We start from the raw sequence: 12,172 nt of genomic DNA, 5'->3' as shown, positions 1-12,172 counted from the left end.
GTAGCCGTGCAGATGGCAAGCAGGAGTGGCCCAAAGCATGTCAACGTCCTGCTACACAGAGTCTGGGTCCTCACTAGCATAGAAATCCTGTAAGCACCAGGCAGAACCTTTTAAGATCACACGGAGCAGATCTAACAGATATGGGAGAAAGCAATGAATGTCTGCATTACCTTTTCACCTTGTGAGAAGCAAGAAGATCAACTATGCTATGAATGAGGGGATAAAATATCTGACTGGTGATGATGACAAGATGAATCCAAGAAGTAAGGACTTTGGAGGTTGTAAACCCCCAATGGCATCTTTATGAAATGTAGTCTTCTTCTTCTTCTTCTTTTTTTTTTTTCATAAAAGTAGTCTCTTACTATTAAAATACAGTCACTATTTTCTTTAAAAACCCAACAAGTTAGCATCCATGTTCAAGTCTTTTTAATGAAGTTATTGCAGAAAAAATTGAGAGAGCAGAGAGAGACCCTGAAAAGCAGACTTAGCAGAAAGTTGTTTAAGAGACCATTAGAGAGTCCATCAAGAGAGATGTAGGGGAAATTTGCCAAGAGAATTCGTGTTGGCTCAGCAAATAAACTACCCCTGAATAAGCTGATTAATGTTTATTTGCATCCACCAAATGTTCGGGCCCCGGTGACCGCAGCAGGACAGCTGAGATGAGCACTTGGGGCCCACTCATTAAGGGCCACTATCATCCCCACCTGTCACTTTATTATCCCCGGTTCATTTATTCCCTTTGAAAATCATGACGGGGAATTGACGCCTCAAAGTGTGTGCCTTGTCACGACCGATTTCCCCTTGTTTGTGGAGAAAGCAGGAGCATGTCCCCTGTTGCCTGGAACGAGGGCCCCTGTGTGGGTCCTGGCCCCCCGGGCCGGAGCTGCACCAGCTGCTGTCAGCTCCTCCACCACCCACCTCCCATCACCTGGGAACCCAGCCAGGGGGCCCCGGCTCCTCTGCCTTTTCGAGAGAATGAGTGTATCACACATTGTGGCTCCATCTGGGACTTCAGAGTTCAGAGACCACGCAGCCACCATCTCCCGCCACAGCCCACAGAACTCTGCCCATAGACAGCGTTTGCCTAACATACAGATGGCACCCCACAAGCCAAGCCAAGAAGACTTCTCCTTCCCGGCACCCCTCACCTCCTGGGGCACAGTTGGATGCCCCTGGCCCATCTCCAGCTGCCATTCTGGGTCCTTCCCGTCAGGGCACTCTCTGGGCCCCTCAGCACCCACTTTGCCTGTTCCAAGAGCTTGATGTTTCCAGGCTGGGAGACTTTCGTTCCCTAGCACGGTGATGGTGAAGGGAGGTGGTATTGTACTTGGGATCATGAAGACTGCAAATAGTCCTGAGTGCACTTGGATGGAGGCTGGCTGCTCCCCGGGCCTGGTTAAGGACGCTTGGTGTTTCTGCAATTCTGTGGTTCAGACTCCGGCAGCAGCCCAGTGAAGAGCTCTGCTGGACATAAAGAAGCAAGGGGAGAAAAACAGCCCCAAAGTCCCCATCGGGTCCTCCAGAACCTGATTGTCTGCCAGGGAGGAGCAACTGTGCAAAGGGCCGGAGAGGGGCAGGGAAATGAACAGTGGCCATGCTGTGGCCCCATCACCAGTGGACACAATGGTCGTAAATCTCAGCCCAGGGGGTAGTTGGGGCAGGGGCTCTCAGGAAAGTGAGGAGCCCCCCTCCCAGCTGGAGGAGATGCGGGCAGAGTTTGGCGAGGAGTCTCACTCGCTCCCAATTCCGAGGGCTTTTTTTTTTTTTTTTTTTTAAGGTGAACATCTCTCCTCCAAGGCTCAGAAGGCTCATACATAGTAATGGGTTGAGTCCTCACAATGGGCCTTGAGGTCAGGCATGCTGCCTGCCGGGCTTCCCCAGTGGCTCAGCAGTGAAGAATCTGCCTGCAATGCAGGAGCCGCAGGAGATCTGAGTTTGATTCCTGGGTTGGGAAGATCCCCTGGAAGAGGGCAAGGCAACCCACTCCAGTATTCTTGCCTGAAGAGACCCATGGACAGAGGAGCCTGGCAGGCTACAGATGGCAAAGAGTCAGACACGACTGTAGTGACTTAGCATGCATGCATGGTGTCTAGCAATGTCCAGAGACGTTTCTGTTTGTCGAAACCGGGAGAGGGGACCACTGGCCTCTAGTGGGTAGAGGCCAGGGAGGCTGCCAAGCCCCCTGGGGCCTCAGGGGACTGTGGTGAGCATCCCTGAGGGGCTGTGTCATCAGCTCTGTTCTCCAGTGAGAGGATAAACACACAGAGAGGGTAAGCGACTTGTCCGTGGGTGCACAGCTCACAGCTGGCCATGTGTCTGTGCTAGAACCCCTGACAGGGCAGCTTCGTGGCTCCCACTAGGAAAGGCCACTGTTCATTCCACCTGGAGTGTGTGCCTTCGCACCGTCATGACCTCCGTTTCTCCCCTCGACTAGAGACCACCCTGGGAGCAGAAGCCCGCTCTGAAGAGCCTGAAAGGCCAGCACGTGATGTGCAGACCTCTGAGCTCCTTGAATCAAGATATTTGGAAAGCTATCAAAAGCAGCGGTCAGAGGCACCCCACCCTGTGGAGTGAATGTCAAGGGAGCCTGTGCCAAGCGCAGTGAAGGATTTTTGCCTAAACCTCACATTCTTGGATCATAGAAAGAGCCACATCTGCATTTTCATATATCTTAGCATTAATACTCCAAGAAGTCTGAATAATAAACATTTGGATAGGGTCAAGTTCTTTCCCCACCAGACAGGGCCTGGTCTGATGACTTGGGTACCAGAGCTGGTGGGGTCTTGCTGGGGACCTCCCGTTAGGGGGGCAGATGGCAGCCCAGGGGCCCAGCTGGGCCCTGAGCTGATCCACAGTCGTGAGGTCCTGATGGCAGGTATCACGCTGGGTTACCAAGGGGACCGCAGGTATTACAAGTGCAAGGGTCCATTTTATTTTTCCTTGATTCCGCTAAGTTGGACAGTGACCACAGTCCGTTAAAAAAAAGAAACCTTGCCAAAAGAAAGCCTCCCCAACAGCTGGGCTGTTCTGTACATTTAATCTCTGCCCGGAAGGAGGAGAGAAAAACAGCCTGGCTGGTAAACACCGGCTGCCACTGACACAACCCGCAGAGCCTGCACCCACGCCCCTCTTCCTGGAGTCCCCGCGCCCAAAGCCTGGGAGTTATCGCTCTGTGAGAGAGACAGATTTCATTTCATCATCAGGGTTCAGGATTAAAGTGTCTGGAACAAGGATGAGGGGATTACTCTTTCCTTGCCCCACTCTCTGACCTGTGTGAGGACAGACCACATGAAAGAGGGGAAAATGGAATCCCCCTAGGTCAGGAAAAGATCTGAGGCCACAGTCCCCCCTTTACAACACTTTGTGTGAGTGCTTAGTCGCTTCAGGCGTATCCAACTCTGTGACTCCGTGGACTGTAGCCCGCCAGACTACTCTGTCCATGGAATTCTCCAGGCAAGAATACTGGGATAGGTAGCCATTCCCTTCAACACTTTGCTCACACCCTAAACCAGAGCTGGCTCTTTTGCCCTTAAGCCTGGGTGAGAAGGGCACCAGGAGCCCAAGGAAGCCTTCCAGGGCCACCTTGAGCTGCCCGGCTGCAAAGGAGCCAGACCATCCAGAAACTACGGATCCTATTTACAAGAGCTGTCACCTGATGCATCAAGCTGTGCTCTGTCTCCTGGATTCCAGCCCCCTGCCTTCTGCTTTTCTTGGGATTCCCAGATGACCCGCTGACCCCACATCAAAGGAAGTGATCCCAGGCCTTCACAGTGGAGCTTGAGCAATGCTGGGCACACGGAGTGCTTCCCCCACCCATCCTGGGGACCCAGGGGCTGACCCTGCCCAGCAAAGAGGGCGCCCACAGTGGGGCCAGCCCCCCAGGCCTGGGCTCTTGGAGCTTTCAAGTGTCACTTAGCATCAGTTAGATGGTGGGGAAGGTAGATTTGCTGAAATTGGTCCAGGGTTGGGGGTAAGTGGGGCTTGCTCAGGCAGCGACATCTTGTTTAGAAAGCTGTCTCTTCTCCCACCCTGTTTTCCCTCCAGCTAATCAGCCACCCAGCACTCTCCCTCCAAAGTGCCAGCTGGGATCCGTCAAAGCCCCATGCGCCCCTCACACAGTGCAGACCCAACCTCTCCAGGGAGCTCAGGTTTCCAGCCCCGAGGCTGGTTTCTGTCTAACTCAGGTGGTTCCATTTAACGCAGGAGGGACTGAAGGGCCCAGGGTGTGGGGGCCTCCCCTGCCTGCTCTCCATCAATGTGGCCTGGTCCCTTTTGAGGCTACATGTTCTCACCCTCACCCTCTGCCTGCCGGGGACAACCAGGGGCTTAGAAACCTCCTCTAAGAGGGTACCTGGTGAGCTTCTTACAGCTTCTCTCAAAAGGAACAAGTTTGTCTGTGCTTTGAGTAAAGCAAGTGTTTCTACAGCTGTTCTGGCTAGGGTAGGATGGAGGGTTTGTTTTGCTTTGTTTTGTTTGGCTTTATGTGGGATTTATTAAATTGTTTTCATGTTGAAGTTTGATACTCAGATGGTGGTGCTGCTCCACCAAGGGAGGTTTTGCCTTCTAGGGAACGCTGGCAGTGACTGGAGTCATTCTGGGTGTCACGTCTGGGGGTGAGGAGATGCCATTGACATCTCGTAGATGGACACCCAGGAGGCTGCAGCGCAGAGGTCGGCCCCCTCCATAACGAGTAAGCTGACCAAACATCAGCAGTGCTGAGGTTGAGATCTGACCTGACATACAGCCAACTGTGCAAATCTAAAGTGTACACATCAATACATCCATGAACTTGCAGATATCGACATATTGTATTAGTTTCTTAACACTGCTGTAACCAATTACCGCAAACTTGGTTCAGATGGTAAAGAATCTGTCCACAATGTGGGAGACCTGGGTTCAATCCCAGGGTCGGGAAGATCCCCTGGAGAAGGGAATGGCAACCCACTCCAGTATTCTGACCTGGAGATTTCCATAGTCCATGGGGTCCCAAAGAGTTAGACACTGAGCGACTAACACTAGTGATTTAAAACAACACGCATTTATTATTTTATAATTCTAGAAATCAGAAGTCCTAAAATCAAGGTGTCAGCAGGACTGCATTCCTTCTGAGGCTTTATTTTTTTTTAATATTTATTTTTTATTTGACTGCACCAGGTCTTAGATGTGGCATGTGGAATCTTTAGTTATAGCATGCAAACTCTTAATTATGTCATGTGGGATCTAGATCCCCCACCAGAGATCAAACCCAGCCCCTCTGCATTGGAAGCTCAGAGTCTAAGCTGACCACTAGGGAAGTCTCAAGATACTTAATATAGTTTTTTAAGCTCCTGGCATTAATATATGCACAGTCCTCCTGGATGAGGGGTTGGTAGGGGTGGGGAGGAGGCTTGACTGATCTTGTAAGTCTAGGATTGTAGGCTTAAAGATGGCAAGTTGCAAACAGTCACACTTTTTCTCATTTACCCAACAATACTGGACTTGGATTTGGGGCTATACACCAAGGCTTAGAGGCTGGAGATTGAGGTCAGAGCTGGAATGCAAAAGGGATCCACCCCAGTTATTACTGGAGTCACAACTACAAGGAGACAGATGGCAAACTAGAGTTTGTGATATAATTCATTATATTTAGTGGTAGAGTTCAGATTCAGGTGGGCTATGGGACCCGCCCTGCATCCCCAGACAATCATTGATCTCTCTCTCTCTCTCTCTTTTTTTTTTTTTTTTTTTACTATCTCCATGGCTTGGCACCTTCTAGAATGTCATGTAGTTGGAACTGTACAATTCATAACCATTTCAGACTGGCTTCTGCCACCTAGCAATAGACTTTTAAGGTCACTTTCTTGTCTTTTTGTAGCTTACTGGGTCTTTGAATTGTTAAGGTATCATGTTAGCAAGATGATTGCTAAGTCTAAGATAAAGAGAGGTTACTGGAAGCCAGGAGGCATGAGACAAGTCAATAACTGAGCAAAGTGTTTGCCAATCAAAGGTTCAACCCCACACCTTATCCTAGTCATTTTGAAAAATGAATATGTTAGTTTTTGTCTTCCTGCTTTAATATCAATCATATTTGAGGTGTGTGTTTTTTTAATTAATTTATTAATTTGGCCGTGTTGGGTCTTAGTTGCCTCATGTGGATCTTTCATTGTGGCAGACGGGCTCCAGAGTGCATGGGCTCAGTAGTTGCTACATGCAGGCTTAGTTACTCCAAGGCATGTGGGATCTTACTTCACCAACCAGAGATCGAACCTGTGTGCCCTGCATTGCAGGGCAGATTCTTAACCACAGACCACCAGGAAAGTCCCCATCCCAGTCTTACCTCCAGACACCCATGCCCAGTTCTAAGAGGGCAACATCACGACTTGTCACCTGCTGCTGTCCTGGCCCAGTGGTGATCCCAGAGCCGGGTCGGCTTCCCCAGGGGACCATGGTTATCTGTCTTCATGGGCCCGAGCAGATGCTCAGAAGAAATGTCTCTGTTTTCTTACTCCTGGACAGTCTTATGTCAAACAGCTCCCAAGACCTCCATGTCAAGAAGTGCTCCTGAGGGGTGGGGGTAGATAGCGCTCAGCTGAGGGTCTTGGTCCTTCCTCCCCATTGAGGCCCATGTGCTCCATGAGCCCTGCTTGTTGGTTTCCCTGCCGACTCATCCATTTGACTGCCTGCCTGCCTGTATGAGCTCACCCTGAGATATACATATATTGTGCACAGTCTTTCAAATGTTTTTTTTTTCTTACTAAAACAATAATAGCTGCACTACAAGCCCATTAATCTGGCAATAAATTCTTACAGGAAATTTATTGCTGAGATTGTATTTCAGGAATTGGTTGCGTTATCCCAGAAGGGGGTTCAATTAAACACTTAAAAATAAAAGTCACACAGGATTTAGATGGCGCCTCTTGGATGAAGGTTTCAAAGACTGTCTATCCTCTTCCCATCAGATTCTCTACAGATGGTTTCAGAGGCTGAGAAATGGCAGAGCTAAGTCCAAGGTCAACCATGAAGTCATCGGCAGCGTCGACTTATCTCATCGTTTGCTCTGCTGTGCCCTGTGCATCTCACTACTGCTGGCTTTGTGTTTTGGAAGGTGTTTATCCCATGCTATAGTCTGTAGGCCAGCAGAGTTTCTAATGGTGGTTCGATCTTGACCTGCAGTTTTCATCAAGGTCAAGGTGTTCCCAGTCCAGCAGGGAATTGGGGAACAAATGGGGGAATTTTAGGGAGAGATACAAGGAAGAAAGTGAGAAAGTGAAGGGGGGAAATAGCAGTATAAAGGACCTCTTTACAGAAACCCCAAGTGAAAATGTCCAAAGAGGGCATTAATGGGTCCTGTTTGGGGTAGAATGGATGCCCATATATGACTGAGTTGCTCTGCTATCCATCCGAAACTATTGTTGTTGTTCAATCAATAAGTTATGTCTGACTCTTTGTGACCCCATGGACTGTTGCACGCCAGGCTTCCCTGTCCTTCACTATCTCCCGGACTTTGCTCAAATTCATGTTCACTGAGTTGGTGATGCCATCCAACCATCTAATCCTCTGTTGTCCCCTTCTCTTCCTGCCCTCAATCTTTCCCAGCATCAGGGACTTTCTAATGAGTCAGCTCTTAGCATCAGGTGGCCAAAATACTGGAGCTTCAGCTTCAGCATCAATCCTTCCAATGAATGTTCAAGGGATGATTTCCTTTAAGATTGACTGGTTGGATCTCCTTGCAGTCCAAGGGACTCTCAAGAGTCTTCTCCAACACCACAGTTCAAAAGCATAAATTCTTCAATGCTCAGCCTTCTTTATGGTCCAATATAAAATAAGAAGTTTAAAAAAATAAAGACTGCATATCAGAAAAAAAAGAAAAGAAAAGAAATGGATCCTGGAGAAGTCCTAGGCTGTGGCAGGATGGGAGCAGTCCTAAGTGTAAGGCGGGTCTCCACCCTGGGGAGCTGTCCACGTACTTGGGGACCTGGGAATGTGCACACTCAGGGTGTAATGCCTCCCCAGTAAAGGATCTGGACAAACTGCCTGTAGACTTCAGGGGTGAGGGACAGGCTTGGCACTGGTTCAGTCCAGTGATGTCGGGCGGGGTCAGAGTCCTAGGGTGGGGAGATATTTCCAGTGAGGTAGGTGAGGGTGGTTAGGTGGCTGCAAGCCTAGGTGGATGAGGGGGGCAGTGAGGTCTTGAAAGACGATGGGAGAATGCCATTTATTCAACCCTTCCATCCATATGTATGGAGCCCCCAAGCTCTGTGCCAGGAGACAGCAGGTTCTGCCCTGGGCAGTGGGACTCTATTCTGCAGACAGCTGGGAGATGGGCAAGAAAGTGTGCAGAGGACTCTGGGGTTTTAGAAGGAGGTTTGGGAGGCACACTTTTCTCCCTTCACCACCCGTAACTGCTTCCTGCCATCACTCCAGTTGTCGTCCGTGGGACAGAGCTCCCGGTCTCCCTGTCCCTACGTTCTGACAATGACAGCGTCATCTCCCACCACAGGAGGCAGTACCTGGGAGCCGTGTTCAGGCTCACTGCTCTTTCATTTCTGGGCCAGTTGGCTGTTCACAACAGTGTCCAAGATGGACATTGCTCAGGTTCTTGTGTTATAGTTAGGGAAATTGAAGAGAGTGCCGTGGGTCTTCTCTCCCTTGAAAGAACACAGAACAGCCCTGCAGATGGAATGAAAAGAGCTGACCTCACACATCAGCAGCTTTCCTATCAAGTCTAGAGATGAAACAGAGGGAAATGCAGACAGCAGAACCCCGGAAGAGAGAGGCCGGCTTATCTCTATCGCCTCTTTCTCTGCCCTTCCCCATTCCTCTTTCTGCTTCTTGGGCCAAGTCCAAGCCCGTATCTGGGTACTTTCTATATCCTGGATTAGAAAACCAGAGCCTGGGATGAAAATCGAATTGATATCTGCTATGTGTGGGCTTTTCATCTTTATCTGTCTGATCTGTGTACGTGCGCCAGCTACAGAGGGGACAGGAGGAGGCGCAGACAAGGCCTGGGTTTTTGCTGTTTCTTTATTTTTAATTGAAGGATAATTGCTTTACAATATTTGTGTTGGTTTCTGTGATACATCAACATGAGTCAGATGTAACATCAACATGTGACCCCTTCCTCGTGATCCTCCCTCCTCATCCCACCCCTCCAGGTTGTTACAGAGCCCCAGTTTGAGTTCCCTGAGTCATATGGCAGATTTCCGTTGGCTATCTCTTTTACATATGGCAGTGTACATGCTTCCATGCTACTCTCTCCATTCGTCTCATCCTCTCCTTTCTCCCCAATGTCCGTGTCCATAAGTCCCTTCTCTATGTCTGCATCTCCACTGCTGCAAATAGGTTCATCAGTACTGTCTTTCTAGATTCCATATATATGTGTTAAGATACAATCTTTATTTTTCTTTCTGACTTATTTCACTCTGTATAAGACTCTAGGTTCATCCACCTCATTAGGACTGACTCAAATGTATTCCTTTTTATAGGCCTGGGTTCTTGAAGGGGCCAGTTACAGTGATGGGGAGGAAGCTTTAATGGTGTATCCGTTGAGGCTGTGACCTGCCCCAGTTTCCTATTTTTCTAACATTAGGTTGTCATTGTCCTGTGGTGACTCCACCTGAGTCTTTCTAAAGACCAGCTGCCCCTGTGGCTTGGACCCAGGATCCTTGGAAGAAGCTAGTTTAGTTACCTGTGAGGAAAGGGACGTAGTTATTTCAGGCTTTCTGTGCATACGGTGACCCCCAAATAGCCCCTTCCTTCCAGATGCCCTCAGAGCAGCTAGAATGCCTGAAGGAAACACTCCCTCTCATTTATTGGGAAGCCTGGCATTCTATAAGGATTTAAAAAAACTTTTTTTGAATCTTGGAGGGAAATAAGTCAAAAGTGTGTGCGCATGCTCAGTCGTGTCTGACTCTTTGTGATCCCATGAACTGTAGTCCACCAGGCTCCTCGGTCCATGGGATTCTCCAGGCAAGAATACTGGAGTGGGTTGCCATTTCCTTCTCCAGGGGATCTTCTCAACCCAGCGGTCAAACCTGAGTCTCTATCTTCTCCTGCATTGGCAGTTGGGTTCTTTACCACGAGCGCCAACTGGGAAAGTGAAAGTGAGGGTTGCTCAGTTGTGTCTGACTCTTTGTGACCGAATGGACTATACAGTCCATGGGATTCTCCAGGCCAAAATACTGGAGTGGGTAGCCTTTCCCTTCTCCAGGGGATCTTCCCAACCCAGGAATTGAACTGGGGTCTTCTGCATTGCAGGTGGACTCTTTACCAACTGAGCTCTGAGAAAAACCCAAGGGTAGAGCAACCTGGGAAGTGTATGTCAGATGATGCTCACCAAAACCTTATGAAGATGCCTGGACTGCACAGCTGGCCGGGACCTGGAATAAAATTCAACAGAAACAAGCAGAAACAATGGGAAATGACTACAAAAATACTCTCTCCAAGCTGAGGAGGGAGGAGTAGGGGGAAGAGAAAAAGTAGGTTATTGGAGATTGGGGAAAAGGCAGGACTTGCACTCATAAAGGTCTTCCAAGAAAGCAAAGGAAGGAGTGACTTTCTTGGACCCATAACAGATCATGCACTCAACAGTCTCCAGGGATGTGGAATCCAGAGAGGAGTCCAGATTCTATCTGAGTACAGCAGGGCAGGAATTCGTGAACAACCACACACCCTCAAATAGAGCAGATGAGGCTGTGTTGGAGGCAAGAGCTGCTGCCTCTACTCCATTTCAGAGGTTTTGTAGGGTAATGGTGATAGCGTCTTCCTTTCTGCTTTTCCCAAGGTGAACATCTTTGTAAATAGATCCGCAATGCATGGATCCTCAGCCCCCACTTTACAGACAGGAAACTCCAGGCTCAGCCTGTGAGGCTGAAAGACCCACCGAGGTGGACAGAGGCAGAAGCCAGGGCAGAGTGAGGGGCTTCAGAGTTCCCAGAAGGAAAGCCCAAAAGGCTTTTCTATGCCTTCCATGCCACAATTCCTGCTGAATCATCAAAAAAGCAAGAGAGTTCCAGAAAAACATCTATTTCTGCTTTATTGACTATGCCGAAGCCTTTGACTATGTGGATCACAATAAACTGGAAAATTCTGAAAGAGATGGGAATACCAGACCACCTGACCTGCCTCTTGAGAAACCTGTATACAGGTCAGGAAGCAATAGTTAGAACTGACCATGGAACAACAGACTGGTTCCAAATAGGAAAAGAAGTACGTCAAGGCTGTATATTGTCACCCTGCTTATTTAACTTATATGCAGAGTACATCATGAGAAACGCTGGGCTGGAAGAAGCACAAGCTGGAATCAAGATTGCCGGGAGAAGTATCAGCAACCTCAGATATGCAGTTGACACCACCCTTATGGTAGAAAGTGAAGAACTAAAGGGCCTCTTGATGAAAGTGAAAGAGGAGAGTGAAAAAGTTGGCTTAAAGCTCAACATTCAGAAAACTAAGATCATGGCATCCCGTCCCATCACTTCATGGCAAATAGATGGGGAAACAATGGAAACAGTGTCAGACTTTATTTTTCTGGGCTCCAAAATCACTGCGGATTGTGATTGCAGCCATTAAATTAAAAGACACTTACTCCTTGGAAGGAAAGTTATGACCAACCTAGACAGCACATTAAAAAGCAGAGACATTACTTCGTGAACAAAGGTCCATCTAGCCAAGGCTATGGTTTTTCCAGTAGTCATGTATGGATGTGAGAGTTGGACTATAAAGAAAGCTGAGTGCTGAAGAATTGATGCTTTTGAACTGTGGTGGGACCTGATGCTGGGACCTGATGCTGGGAAGGATTGAGGGCAGGAGGAGAAGGGGACGACAGAGGATGAAATGGATGGATGCATCACTGACACAATGGACATGGGTTTGGATAGACTTTGGGAGTTGGTGATGGACAGGGAGGCCTGGCGTGCTGCGGTTCATGGGGTCTCAAAGAGTCGGAAACGACTGAGTGACTGAACTGAACTGAATTCTTCAGAGGCTGGAAACTCTGGCCAGAACTGTTCCACTCTGTGTCAGAGGGGTCCTCCCCTCCTGCCTTCCTCCCATCCTTCTTTTCATCCATCCTTCCATTAATTTGTTGCGTTTGAAAATTGGGAGGATTCCTATTGTGATCAAGATCCACAGCTTCTCTCTAGAAGAGTCAAGGATATGGCAACAATAGCCAGGCTCCCACGCAGCACTGGCACTC

This window comes from Muntiacus reevesi, chromosome 2, assembly GCF_963930625.1.
Source record: "Muntiacus reevesi chromosome 2, mMunRee1.1, whole genome shotgun sequence".
NCBI classification, from domain to species: domain Eukaryota; kingdom Metazoa; phylum Chordata; class Mammalia; order Artiodactyla; family Cervidae; genus Muntiacus; species Muntiacus reevesi.
The sequence above is the reverse complement of the archived record's forward strand: the minus strand, read 5'-3'. Positions refer to the sequence as shown.